Source organism: Rhineura floridana, chromosome 1 (assembly GCF_030035675.1).
Source record: "Rhineura floridana isolate rRhiFlo1 chromosome 1, rRhiFlo1.hap2, whole genome shotgun sequence".
Lineage (NCBI taxonomy): Eukaryota > Metazoa > Chordata > Lepidosauria > Squamata > Rhineuridae > Rhineura > Rhineura floridana.
Window position 1 is genome coordinate 58,244,230 of NC_084480.1, and position 14,701 is coordinate 58,258,930.

Sequence of the window (14,701 nt, forward strand, 5' to 3'; positions counted from 1 at the left end):
GCCATTGGCCTAATCCAGAAGGCTCTTCTTATGTTCTTCTGAATACAACTGAAACAGAAAAGCAGAGCAAAGGAAAAGTCCAAGGGTGGAGTCTAACTCTAGCCCATACAACAAAGTTCTAATATTATATTCTTCTAGAGTCATGTTACTATACAGGATGTTTTTTCTTTCTTTCATGATCACTTAAGTAATGATATGGTGGTTGTGATCATGAAAAATCTACCCTCAGTCAGGGAAAGTCTTGAGTGAGCAGATTTTGGGGGCTCTTCCCAAAGATGAGGCTTTTGTTGTATATTTGCCCTGCGTTATTCACTGATCTTTTTCAGAAGGTCCTATTCTTAAATCACTCTTCTTAAAACAAGCTGACATTTTTTAAATGAAGGCTATCATTGTCTGTCATGTCCCAAATTAAAAAGACAGTTTTCAAAAAAAAAATGGGGGGGGGTGCTGAAGCACAGCTCAGGAGGCTGTGCACATTCCCCACCCCTGACTACAGTGAACCCCTATCTCAAGAAGTCTAGAATTACAGGTTGACCCCCTCATCTTCTGTTTGTGATAACCAGGCCTGCAGCATCTGGTGATGACTTGTATGTGTGAGCAATCACCAAAAATCAAATGCCGCCATATTATTTCCTATTTTTATTTCAGATTACCTTAAGCATGGTATTTTTCAGTAAGGTATATAGATGTGTGAATCAGCCCTAAATCTGTCCTCTTTTGGCTGGCTTTTAGCATCAGTTACTCTGAATGAAAAGGAGGGGGGTGTTCATTTGCAATTTTAATCTGGGTTTTTCTTCTGACAGTTTATAAATTTTATTTTCTTCAACAGCTTTTTAAATTCTTATTATTTTAAAGATGTTGCAACCCTTCCTGAACCCTTAGAAAATGGAAGAATAAAAATCCAGCTTAACTAATCATAGATAGCGTATCCATCTTGTGTCTGTCCTGGCTATGTGTCATGGCTATCAGTGTCTTAACACCTTCAGCTACCAAGGAGAAAGACCCTTCCCTAATTACATATGGTCAAGCAGAACCCATTCAACACTCAGAAATGCACAGACTGACAGCAACTCATATGGACAGAAATGCTATACATATAAACAATTAGAAGATTATGGGTGATGTCCTCACTGATTATGCACATACTGTTATATCATCATCATCATCATCATCATTAAAAACAAAAAGAGCAGCAGCCTTAGGGCACAATCCTCAAGAAATTATCCATTGCAATGGAATCCTTCAGACTCATGAAGGAGTTTTTTCCAGTGATTGTGTCCTTTTTGTTATTTACAGCGCAGTTGTCAGGGCAGAAGTAGGACGTTTTGCTGATAGGCCATGGTACACAGCTAGTACTAAGACCTGTCTTTGCTCCCAACAACTGCAAAATATCAGTATAATCAGTGGAGGCTGGTCTATTAAGGCTACCAGGGTTTAGCCCTACCAAGTTATTTTAAAAAATGTATCCCCCAAAATCTCAAAGCCACACTCTTTCCTGTCCCACATATTCTTCCATAATCCATTTCAATGTAGAGACAGTGCTGTCAAGCTTAACTGGGCTACTTCATGAGTAGACCTGGGAGCTGTTCTGAGCATGCTCAGAGCTGTTTCCTTCAAAGCCACACCTCTAAACAGCTTGAAGCAGGCTGTTTGTAGGCAGGCAGGAGAAGGGAGTGGTGGGTAGTTTGAGCAGCTTGGAACAGTGGATAGTGTGAGTCTCTATCTTTTATTTTTAAAAACTATTTGCATTTATTTTTGTGAATGGGCTGGGGGATATTATTGGAGGATTGGGAGAAGAAATGGTGGACCACTGTCTGTGCCCCTACACTTGATGGACTGTTGGGAGGGGGGTAGCTAGTGAAGGCAAATCATTTTCCAATTCCCTCACATGCCCACCCTTCATGTGCTTGGTAGTTGTCCTCTTCTGCAAGTGTATTTGCTCCCAAAGGCTTTAGAAAAGCTGGGAGCAAGGAGGTTGTAGTAAGCCCCTACTCTCCTAATAACCCACCCATCTTTCTATTCTAAAGCCCACAAGATGCTTTTCCTTGCTATTTTACCTGTAAAAGGAAACTAGTAAAACTACCCCCACCAAAAAAAAATCTGTTTAAAAATAAAGCAAATCACTCTGCTTTCCACAGGCTCCCACCCCTAGTGGGTGCATAGCAGGCCTAAGATAATTCTTCTTAGGAATCAATCTTCTGTGCACACTTAACTTGGGAGTAAAATCAGTTGAACACAGGTAGGATGTATGCATCTGAAACATGCAGTAATCAGGCCAGATTAAGATTGACTGAAGCCTTTTGGAGCTGCACTAATGTGGAGGGGGCAGGCAGAAAAACATAGCCCTTTATTATACAAAGATGCTTCACTCTGGTAAAAGGAACCACAATTTGATGCCTATGACATGAGCACTAAGTGGTTTAGGAGCATTTTATTCCTTCTTCTATATCTCCGCAACAGTCATGTGAGGTAGGTTAGGGTGAGAGTGGCTCAAAGGCCACTGTGAGAGTCAGTATGGAATATTGGTTAGAGTGTCAGACTAGGACCTGCGAGACCAGGGTTCAAATCCCTACTCAGCCATAAAGCTCACTGGGCGATCTTGGGCTAGACTCAGGCTCTTAGCTTAACCTACCTCAGAGACTAGTTGTGAGGGTAAAATGGGGAGGGGGAGAACCATGTACCCCACCTTGAGCTCCCTGGATGAAAAGGTGGGATATAAATGTAATAAATACTGTTATGGGTTTGGGGGTTGAGATGGATGATTTCTAAGAGTCCCCTTCCAGCCTCTGATTTGGAACCCTGCACCTGGAGGTGATTGACCAGCAGAGCAGGTTTATCTCTTCTGTTAATCTAATAGAGTGGCCAAGTGGGTAAATGAGACTATCAAGTGCCCATTAACTGGCAAATGGGCCAGGGAGATCCTATTGTTTTTGAAACTCTCAGAAGAGCCCCCCTCCTGAGTCTAAGAGAGACTTGTGTTTAGTTGGAGTCTGAGGAAAGGCTGGAACTGGAGACAGGCAGAGAGGCTGGCTCTCTGCACCATGGCTTTAGGATGCCTCCTGTAAGCCTGCTGGAAAAGAAAGATCTACTGGACTGCTGATGCTTTGAACCCCTCCATCTTAAGCTCAGGTTGGAATGTGTGTAAATAAACCATATTTCATAAAGACTCCACAGTCTCCGCTGACCTTCTTTCCAAGGAAACCAAACCCTGGGTAAGCACAGGGACACCTGGAGATCTCTCACTGCTCAGAGATTGGGGTGGCACGCAACGATACCTTAAAAAGGCAAGAAGTGAGCAAAAACAATGAGTTAAGTGAGTTTAAAATGTGAAACTGCAGACGCTCAGGGTATTTTCTTTCTGTTTATCATTTGATAAAAAAGGTTTTTTGTGTGTTTTGCTGAGAGTCGTGAAATTGCACATGCTCAGAGAATTTTTTTGTAGTCCACAAAAACTTATGACATTTCGTTAGTCTTGAAGATAGCACAAGACTTACTTTGTGGTACCTTATTTCATATTCCTTTCTAGGAGAAGGGGCCTAATTTGAAAACTATACCTGGGGTCTGAACCACAGTAATCTTGCCTTGATTGTTGCATAAGCTTCATAGATGACCAAGAATGGTACATCTGATGAAGTGGACTCTAGCCCAAGAAAACTTTTGCCATAATACATTTTTTTAGGCTTTAAGATGGTAGTACTGTTTTGCTAAAATTGTACTGTGACCTACTTTACAGGGTTGTTGTGAAGATAAAAGACTATGAAATGCTTTGGCTAACTTAAAATGCTATTACAGAAAGTAGGAAGCTTCAGGGGATAATTCGCAGAAGAATGCAGTGTGCAGTGCCTATATGTAGTATGGGAGCATGGATTACACCATGCCTGCATGCACACACACACACACATACACACACACACACCTCTGCAGTCCTGTCCCAGCAGGTTTTGCATTGGTTTTGCTGAGGACCTACATGTAAAGTCCAGTGAGTGGTTGTTTTAATTGTAGCCTCCCAGGTCCTAGTCTACTTAAAATTCCCTGCATTTTATTCCACATTCTGGGGGGGAAATGTGGAAATGAATAAGGAGGAGGGGGGAAATAATATTTTCCCATAGGTCTGTAAATGTATGGGGTCCCTTGTTAACAGTCCTGTGTGGCACCTTTAGACTAACCAATTCAGGCTGCAATCCTCTACATACTTATAAGGGAGCAATCCCCATGGAATTCAGTGGGGGCTTACCTCTGGGTAATATACAGTTATTCCAACATAAATCTACACTAAAAATTGTGACAGCAGGGACCTCTTCTGAACCAACAGTTAAGTGCTAGATATTAATACAGCTGCAATGTTTAAGAGGAGGATAGGGAGAGAACCAGAACAGGTGGAGGCCACACAACTTTTTCCCCAGCAGAGAAGCAACTGTGACAGCCGGGATCCCTTCTGAACCAAACTAAGACATTTTTCAGTTTAGTTAGTTGCTAACTATTTGTGAAACAGCAGTGCTTAAGTATCTACAGTATCTTTGCAATGGAGGAAGGGGGAGAAAACCAAAACAACGAGGCCACACCCTGTGACCTCTCATTGGCCACACCCTCGTAACTTCTTAGCAGCCCCACCAGGTCTAGAAAGCACTAGCCACCATGGAGAACAATCTTGTGTTAAGCTCATCTCAAAAGTTATTTTGCTCTGAGGTGTCATCAGGCTGAAGACCCACAAGCCACCTGGCACTACTGAACAATCAGACCTGATTTCTCACCTAGCCTCATGGCAAACATAAGGAACTCTCACATATGCACAGCAGCCATTGTTCATGCACAAGATCCCTATGCAGATGTCCTGTGTGTAGAAAGATGTACAAAATGGGGAAGGGATCAGGATTATCACCATGCTCAACCTTTACACAATGTCACAGCTATGCATGTAAATCCCAGCCTGCACAGATTCTGAATGTAGGATCTACTCCTCATTTTTATGTCACATTGCACATCTGGGGTGTCGAACCAAAACACCCTTTGAGGAAGAGACCGTATGCGGAGGTCAGACATGGGAATGGAGAAGGGCCAGCAGGTGCAATCCCAAACCCTCTTTCCACACATGCATGGGCTATCACAGGGCTATGAAGATGGAAAGTTGGAGCAAGAACTCCCACTTGACATTATTTTTCTGTTTGTGTTTGTTTGTATTAGTATATCTATATCCCACCTTTCTTCCAAGGAGATATACACTGTTATCCCTTTTCATTTTATTCTTACAAAACATCCTGTTAGGAAGCTGAGAGATAGTGATTGGCTCAACCCAGTCAGCTTCATGGCTGCATGAAGATTTGAATCTTAATCTTAATCCAATGCTCTAACCTACAGGTAGCCCATCCTATATGGTTTGGCTCCATCATCCCTCACCATTGGCCATGTTGGCTGGGTTTGATGGGAGTTGGAGTCCAACAACATCTGGAGTGCACCCCATTGGCTTCATCTACTCTAAGCACTACATCACATTTTCCCGTCTAGTTACTTCTTTCATTTCCAGTTTCAATATTTAAACAGAGCCAGCTGATCAGTTTTATTCCCAGTTTACTCAACAGAATGAGATACCAGATAAAAGTTATGATAAAGACATAGAAGAGCTTGCACTTTGTTTATCATCCAGTGCCTGCAAGGGATCCAGTGCCTGCAAGGGAGGAGGACCATCACCGCCCAGGGAGGGAGAGCCATCTGCCTGCTTTGCTGCTGCTGCTTGGCCAACATCTCTGCTCTCTCCTTCTTGGGCTCCTGCTCTGCACTTGGGCACCTCGCAGGACCAGGCTCCAGGTACTCAGCCAGCTGTGCCTGATACTGTTCCACCTGTCCCTTCTCTGGAGGGAATATATAAGCCGGCTGGCTGAGGGGGCTTGGGAGATCCAGTGCCTGCAAGGGAAGAGGACCATCACTGCCCAGGGAGGGAGAGCCATCTGTCTGCTTGCTGCTGCTGCTGCTGCTGCTGCTGCTGCTGCTGCTGCTGCTTGGCCAACATCTCTGCTCTCTCCTTCTTGGGCTCCTGCTCTGCACTTGGGCACCTTGCAGGACCAGGCTCCAGGTACTCAGCCAGCTGTGCCTGATACTGTTCCACCTGTCCCTTCTCTGGAGGGGATATATAAGCCGGCTGGCTGAGGGGGCTTGGGAGATCCAGTGCCTGCAAGGGAAGAGGACCATCACCGCCCAGGGAGGGAGAGCCATCTGCCTGCTTTGCTGCTGCTGCTGCTGCTGCTTGGCCAACATCTCTGCTCTCTCCTTCTTGGGCTCCTGCTCTGCACGTGGGCACCTTGCAGGACCAGGCTCCAGGTACTCAGCCAGCTGTGCCTGATACTGTTCCATCTGTCCCTTCTTTGGAGGGGATATATAAGCCGGCTGGCTGAGGGGGCTTGGGAGACCCATTGCCTGCTGTCCATCGCTTTTGGGGCCCTATTACATCAGCTACTACGGACTGCCGGTTGCTGAAGCCCCTCGGATGCTGCTGTGCTGTCTGAATGTATGAGTGGGTTGTATGAGTGAGTGTGTGATTGTGTGTATATGCCATGAGTTTTATTATTTATTTTATTTTTATTATGTGCCTGGGCGAGAGGACAGTGTTGTGGGAGGGTGGACCAAAGGGGGCCCCTATTAGTGTAGTGACGGGTAATGGGAGGTATGGCGCTGTGAGTAGGACATGCCAGTTAAGGGGAACTCGCCCCAGACAACTGGTGGCTGTGACGTGTTCCGGTCCTCCCCACACCCACAGGATTGCTGGTAGTTCTATCAGCCAACCCTCGGATCTCCAGTTGCTGCTTTTCAATGCCAGATCGGTAAATAATAAAACCTCCCTCATCCATGACCTAATTGTGGATGAGGCGGCTGATCTGGCATGTATTACCGAGACCTGGGTGAGCGATCTGGGAGGTATTAATCTCTCCCAGTTGTGCCCACCTGGGTATTCGGTTCAGCATCTGGGTAGATCCGAGGGTCGGGGAGGGGGAATCGCTGTGGTCTATAGAAGTTCCATCCCTCTTGTTAGGCACCCTATCCAGGTGGCTAATGGTCTAGAGTGTCTACACATAACGTTGGGTCAGCGAGACAGACTGGGAATACTGTTGGTGTACCGTCCACCCTGCTGCCCAACAGCCTCCCTAACTGAGCTGACAGAGGTGGTCTCGGATCTATTGTTGCGTTCCCCCAAACTTTTGGTATTGGGGGATCTCAACATTCATGCTGAGGCCGCTTTATCTGGAGCAGCTCAGGACTTCATGACCTCCATGACAGCCATGGGGCTGTCTCAATTTGCTACTGGCCCTACGCATGTGTTGGGGCACACTCTGGACTTGATTTTTGCCTCTGGATTAGGGGATGGTGATCTGAGAGTGAGGAATTTTACATCTATTCCTTTGTCATGGTCAGATCACCGCCTATTAAGGTTTAGACTCACATTGTCTTCTCCCCTCTGCAAGGGTGGAGGACCAATTAAGATGGTCCGTCCCCGGAGACTAATGAATCCTGAGGGTTTTCTGATGGCTCTAGGGAATTTTCCGGCTGATAGAATTGACGGTCCTGTCGAAACCCTGGCCACGCTGTGGAATACAGAAATGGCCCGGGCAGTTGACACGATCGCCCCGGTGCGCCCTCTCCGTTGCAGAGCTCAATTGCCTCCCTGGTTTACCCCGGAGCTAAGAGTGATGAAGCAAGAAAGGAGACGGCTTGAGTGCAAATGGAGGCGAACTCCCGATGGCTGTAATCATGCACTTGTGAGGGTCTCTACCAAACTCTATGTGAAGGCAGTGAGAGCAGCAAAGAAGCAATACTTTGCTGTCTCTATTCAGTCATCTCTTAACCGCCCAGTGGAACTTTATAAAGTTGTCCGGGGACTTTTACACTCTGGTCCCCAGGACGCAATAACACCATCAATTGCCCGCTGTAATGAGTTTGCGCGACACTTTCGTGATAAGATCATGAACATCCGCCGGGACCTTGACTCCATTATTGTAGCAGTTGATCCTAATGAGGTGTCCAGAGCACAGTCTTGTCCTGTTTTACTGGATGAGTTTCAGTTGGTACAGCTCGAGGATGTGGACAAGGTGCTTGGACAGGTGCGGGCGACCACTTCTGCTCTGGATCCTTGCCCCTCATGGCTAATAAAAGCTAGCAGGAATGGAACAGCTGGCTGGGCCAAGGAGGTGATTAATGCCTCTTTACGAGAGGGAGTCGTCCCACCCTGCCTGAAACAGTCTGTGGTGAGACCGCACCTAAAAAAACCCTCCTTGGACCCTGATAATTTGGACAACTATAGGCCGGTAGCAAATGTTCCATTCCTGGGCAAGGTCCTAGAGCGTGTGGTCGCTCGCCAACTCCAGGCTCTCTTGGATGAAACTGATTATCTGGACCCATTTCAATCGGGCTTTCGGCCGGGGTTTGGTACAGAAATGGCCTTGGTCGCCCTGTATGATGACCTCTGTCGGGAGAAAGACAGAGGGAGTGTAACTCTGTTGGTTCTCCTTGATCTCTCAGCGGCATTTGATACCATCGACCATGGTATCCTTCTGGAGCGACTTACGGATTTAGGAGTGGGAGGCACTGCTTGGCGGTGGCTCTGCTCCTATCTCGGGAAACGTCTCCAGAAGGTGATGCTGGGGGAACATTACTTGAGTCCCTGGGTACTCCAATATGGAGTCCCGCAGGGTTCAGTTCTGTCCCCCATGCTTTTCAATATCTATATGAAGCCGCTGGGTGAGGTCATCAGGAGTTTTGGAGTGCGTTTCCAGCAATATGCTGATGATACGCAGCTCTACTACTCCTTTTCATCTTCGTCAGGTGAGGCTGTTGATGTACTAGACCGCTGCCTGGCCGCGATAATGGGCTGGATGAGAGCTAATAAACTGAAACTCAATCCTAACAAGACTGAGATGCTGTTGGTGGGAGGGCCCTCTGCCCAGATGGTTGACGTTCGACCTGCCCTAGATGGGGTTACACTCCCCCTAAAGGAGCAGGTACGTAGTTTGGGGGTCTTATTAGATCCTCTCCTGTCACTTGAGGCTCAGGTAGCCTCGGTGGCACGGAATGCATTCTACCAGCTTCGGCTGGTAGCCCAACTACGACCCTATCTGGACAGGGAGAATCTCGCCTCAGTTATCCATGCTATGGTAACCTCTAGATTGGACTACTGTAATGCACTCTACGTGGGGCTACCTGTGAAGACGGTTCGGAAACTTCAGCTAGTGCAAAATGCTGCGGCCAGAGTTCTCACTGGGACAAAGAAATTTGACCATATAACACCTGTCCTGGCGCAGCTGCACTGGCTACCGATATGTTTCCGGGCCAGATTCAAAGTGTTGGTTCTTACCTATAAAGCCCTAAACGGCATCGGACCGCAATACCTGGTGGAACGCCTCTCTCGCTATGTACCTACCCGTTCACTACGCTCGACGTCGAAGGCCCTTCTCCGGGTCCCAACTCATAAAGAGGCCCGGAGATCAACAACTAGATCTAGGGCCTTCTCGGTGGTGGCCCCCGAACTATGGAATGCCCTCCCAGACGAGATACGCCTGGCGCCTTCTTTGTTATCTTTTCGGCGCCAGGTAAAAACCTACCTTTTCGCCCAGGCTTTTTAAACATTTTAAATTTAATTTTAAACCTAATATGGATTTTAATTTATAAACTCAATGGCAATTCTATTTCGGATTTTTATCATGTTTAATGTTTTTATAATTGTATTATATTTTTCACACTTGCTCATATTTTAATTGTGATTTTATTTGTTGTACACCGCCCTGACAGCTTTCTGCTATAGGGCGGTCTAGAAATGTAATTAAATAAATAAATAAATAAATAAATATCATCAAGGTTTCTGAACTGTCCACTCAGATATTTACCCTTAAAATTCTCATTTAGTTCTAGAGTCCCACATGCCAAACAAATGCCATCACTTGACTAGAAATTGCACTCTGCTTTGAATGATACAGATGTCATTCAAGTTAGCAAGCCCTCTCTAGAAAGAATAATAGGTTTGCTGTGGCTTGAACCACAGGTTACTGCTAGTTTCGAAGGTGCTACAGCATATCTTTTTGCTGAGGAAGATTATGGCTGATTCAGACACAACCTATAAATAGGAATCCTGGAAGCAAAACAAAAAAGCGTTCGAGATTCTGTGCAAATAAAATAATGTTGGCAATACACTCATGTTCATATACTGATCTCGCAAATGTATGTCCCTGTTTCATATGATACAAAGGACCTAATCTAATCAAGTTGATCCCACTCAAGCTTCATTAACTTCCATGGGAGAGAATTAAATATATTCTTTAACTTTCCCCTTAGAATCAATTGGACTTTTATTTATTGCAATTTCCATCAATTAATTATTCCAGGGTGAGTTACAACATAAAACATGAAAAAAACAATAAAATTAAATAAAATACAAATATAAACATATAAAACATCAAATAAAAATGTAAACAGTCATCACTTAGCAATGCAGCAAATAGACAATTCAAAGATTGAGAGCTGGCCTTATTACATAAAGAGGTATGTCTTCAACTGTTACTGAAAAGTAAGCAGTGCCAGTGTCAGATGCACTCCAAAGGGGAGGGTATTTCACAGCTAGGGTGCCACCACAGAGAAGGCCCTGCTGCGTGCCCTACAGTGTGCTTCACCCAGCAATAGGACAAAAGAAGGCCCTCCCTGTCGAGTCCCAGCTCCCTCAGGGGGATCAAGGAGGGGGGTTGGATGAGCTTCAGCTCCCTCAGCTAGGGCAAGGGGAAGAATCAGAGGGTGTTGAGACTTTCGAGGACAATGAGGGAGGAGGTGTGGTTGACACTGTGCCAGTTCCCACGGACAGTTCTCCCACCAAAGAAGACTTCGCTCCACCTCCAGACACCCCAACAGAGCCATTGAGGAATGTCCTGGCATGCATGCCAACTCCACCCCCCCCTGAGCTCCCCTCCAGACACTTCAAACACTTCCCCCCTCCTGAAGCTGAGCCGGCACCTATCGAGCCTGTACTGTCAGATGAGCCGGCGGAGGCACGTCGCCTCTCGCCCTGTGCGAGACGTCACAAGAAGCACTTCGGTCAGAGGGAGGGTCTTCAAAGGAGTCAGAGATTACGGGCGAAGACCTTTCCTACTTAAGGCAGCGCCCCTCTGATCTGGGTGCTGAGTCAACTTTATTCACATGCTGCAGAGTATGCTTAGGGATATGCTTAGGTAAGTTAGTTAGGGAAAGTAGTGAGTTAGCATAGCTAAGTCTATGAAGCGCACTGCCTTTGATGTTTCAATTACTCTAATAAAACAAGAATTAATTTCATCCTCGTCTCTGTCTCGTGATTCGCACTCTGGGCAGGACACTCCCTTGCAGATCTTCATGCATGGGCAGGCTGGTATAGGAAAAGGCATTCCTTCAAATATTTGGGTCCTAAATAATTTAGGGCAAGGGTGGAGAACCTCAGCCACAAGGGCCAAATGTGGCCCTCCAAGCTCTCAGCTTCACACCATCTTTGAGTACTTTTGCCTGGCTGGAAATGTGTCCTTGAACTGTGAAAATGTGATTTGTTTGCCTAGATGGAGAATGGAGAGGAGTGTGTGGGGGGAACCTCTTGTTTTTGCATGGCTGAAATGTAGGGATGTGCTAGAATTCCACCCAATTCGGATTTGGTACTGAATTTTCATTAATTCTCATTCGTTATTACTGCAGATTGGATTTTTATGTAGTGATTTTCTGCGGCTATTTTTGGAAATAGTATTTTTTTTAAATCTGCATCTAAAATATTGATATGAATATTAATATTTCCTTCAATTTATTGATACTTTAATTTATCAACATTTCCTTTCAAAATATTTCCTTTTAAAATATCAATTATTAATATCACTTTTTTTCCAAGGGGAAAAATGGATTAGTAAAAGCAGTGGCTTGTCGACAATACCAACTCAAGACAACAAACTCAACTTAGTACCAGCCTGTTAGGTCAATGGATTGCTTGCGAGCTGGCACCAGCCAACAGATCCCATCCCTAGTACAAAGATATGATTTACATCCATTTGTCTGGATGTAATTCTACCCACTACTGGTATGAAAGTACCAGTATGAATCACTCTGACATCGCTGACACTCTGCCCCCACCCTGTCTTGGTACATGGCAATTTCACCACTACCAGGTGGCTTGGTCTGTGGCCCTTCCTCTTTGACAATACTTACCAGAGCATGGATTACTGTGGCAAGACTGGCTACAAAGAAACTATACCTTTATAGCACATTTTCCCCCTCCCAAGAGTCCTGGGAATCGTAGTTTGTTAAGGGTGCTGGGAATTGTAGCTCTTTGAGGTGTAAACTACAGTTCCAGGATTCTTGGCAGGGCGGAGAAGGTGCTTTGAATGTGCTTTAAAAGTATGGTGTGTACACAGCTTCTATCTCTATCAGGAGATGTTCCACTCGGACCTAGAAGTAGGCTCTCTGGGCCACTGATGATGCCGTTTGAGTCTCTAGTACCAAAGCTGGATCAAGAAGACAGGAGAATCAGAGCTGGGTGTCATCCACATATTGATGGCACTGTACCCCCAACTCCCTGATGACCTGTCTGAGGGGCATCATATTGATGTTAAAGAGCATAAGACTTATGTGCATATATTTGGCTGGATTGTGCTCTTAATTAGAAAGGATTCAGAAAATATTCCCCTGCATCTGAAACAGCCCTGACAGCTCCTCTTCTAGAATCAGATGTTTTACATATCAGAATATGATACACACTACTCTATTTTAAAATAGCACCTGTGCTCAGTGTTCCCCACCAGCTTTGGGACAAAACTGATCCCCTCTTCTTTTTATACTACAAATTTAAGTTAGCATTTTTTTCATTCTGTCCGTATTTCTTCTTCTTGTGTTGCTTTTTTGATGCTTTTAGCAAAGTAGCATTTCGTGTGTGTGTGTGGAAGTCAATGAATTGCACTCTTCTGAATATGTGTTTCAGAGATAGCAAGTGGATGTCTTTCTACAAGATTCACTGCCCATAAAAGGCCTATTATTGAGTGAAATGGTTTCTCGCAAAATGGATCTATTTTCAGTATTTTCCAGTTTGAAATGGAAGAACATATAGAACTTGAGCATGCAGAAAAGCAGAATAAAAATGCCTGCATTAAAAAAGAAAGTTGGTTCTCTTTTAACATGAAAAATAATTTGGTCCTAGTTGGAGAGATAAATCAGAACTTTCAGTTCACCTACTAGTTTCTTGAGCTGTTTGCAAACAAAAGTGAAATGGTTTTGGAAATCCCAGGATCAGACAATTAGCAAAGGCAGTATGCCTGGAAGTGAGCTTTGTCCAAAGAAGTATCCCTAAGTTTTAATACCCTAAAAGATTTTGTTCCCTGGTGAACTTACAACATTTTGATTACTTTCAATCGCATATTCTATTTTTATATGATTTATGACAACTTTGTACATGACATTATCATCATCAACAACAACCACAATCAGCCAGGGTTCTCCTGTCCTTGAGATCAACATATCATTTGAGGGCCTTTTGGCCAAAAGGCAGGGTAGAAATAAACAACAACAACAACAATAATTTGTTAGAGCAGAGGAGAAAGCCCAATCAGCTTACCCTTTCCTTGTTGAGAAAAGGCTGCATGATGCTAGGTGAGTGCTTTTAAAGCAAGGATCCTGTCCCTGATTACATTAAATAGAAGCTGCAATAATTAGGGATGCTAGCTCCTGATCTGGAGACATTGTCTGTTCCTTTAACAGCTCTAGGTCAGGATTCCTATAGTCTTGCATACTCCAGCAGATGGCAAAGGAAGGATGAAATGCAGCTGGCTGTAGAAGTGAAGTAGGAGTCACCATAAACACCGTTCGGACTATACAGGCGAGAAGCCCTATTATTGAAACTGAGTTGGCCTCTACCATATTGTTTCATTTTATTGTTTAGTCCTTCGATGTTTTGATGTTTTATATGTTTTTGCTAGATGGGCGACTAATAAATCAAATGAATGAATGAATGAATGAATAAAGTGTCACTGGGACTGTTACAGTGACACATTGACACATGGTCAGAAGCTGGCAACTCTAGCTAAACCTTGAGCTTACTTTAGGACCTTTTGTGCTTACGTCTCTGATGCTTTTGCTTTGGCCACAAAAATACATGGCATGCAAGAGCATAAGAAGATTCTGCTGGCTCCAGTGAATGGTGCCTCTACACTAGCATCCTGTATTCCACAGTGGCCAACCCTTTTATTATTCTCCCCTTTTTAAAACCTCATGTGCAGTCTCTTAATGTCTATGGGAAATGGAATTATGATGTTTTATGTCTTTAGATTCCACTTCATCACCCAGAGACATAGAACTCATGTCTCTGAGTTTGTTACAATCGTAGACTCCCCTTTTAAAAAGCAATGAGGTCATCAGAATATAATTATTTCTGTTTTCCCTGGCTGGGCTCCTGTGACTTTCCCAGGTGCAAGAGTCATCCAGCCATATATCCAACAAGTGCAGGTGTTTACTAGTATAGCAATCCAATGATGGAAAAGGTTCACCTGTTTTACTTCTGCCTGCTTATCATTCAGCTATTAAAGGCACAGAAGTCTTGGTGATGAAAAGGGAGAAAAACGGTTGTCAAACTACTCCTTTCAACAATAAAATAATTTTGATTTTTTGTTGTTGTTTCTTGAATAGGGTATCCAATCACAAATATCATCTGCAATGGCATTCGAATATGGCCTGTAGG

At 44.5% G+C, this 14,701-nt stretch overlaps 1 long non-coding RNA gene across 1 annotated transcript in view; it reads right to left on the bottom strand.

The window, feature by feature from the left end:
* The window catches only part of LOC133384476 (uncharacterized), a 113,980-nt gene extending 100,330 nt beyond the window's left edge, over window positions 1–13,650 (bottom strand). The window contains exon 1 of the long non-coding RNA XR_009762712.1: window positions 13,583–13,650. This is a non-coding gene — a long non-coding RNA (uncharacterized LOC133384476). The remainder of the gene's footprint in view (window positions 1–13,582) is intronic.
* Window positions 13,651–14,701: the final 1,051 nt, after the last annotated feature.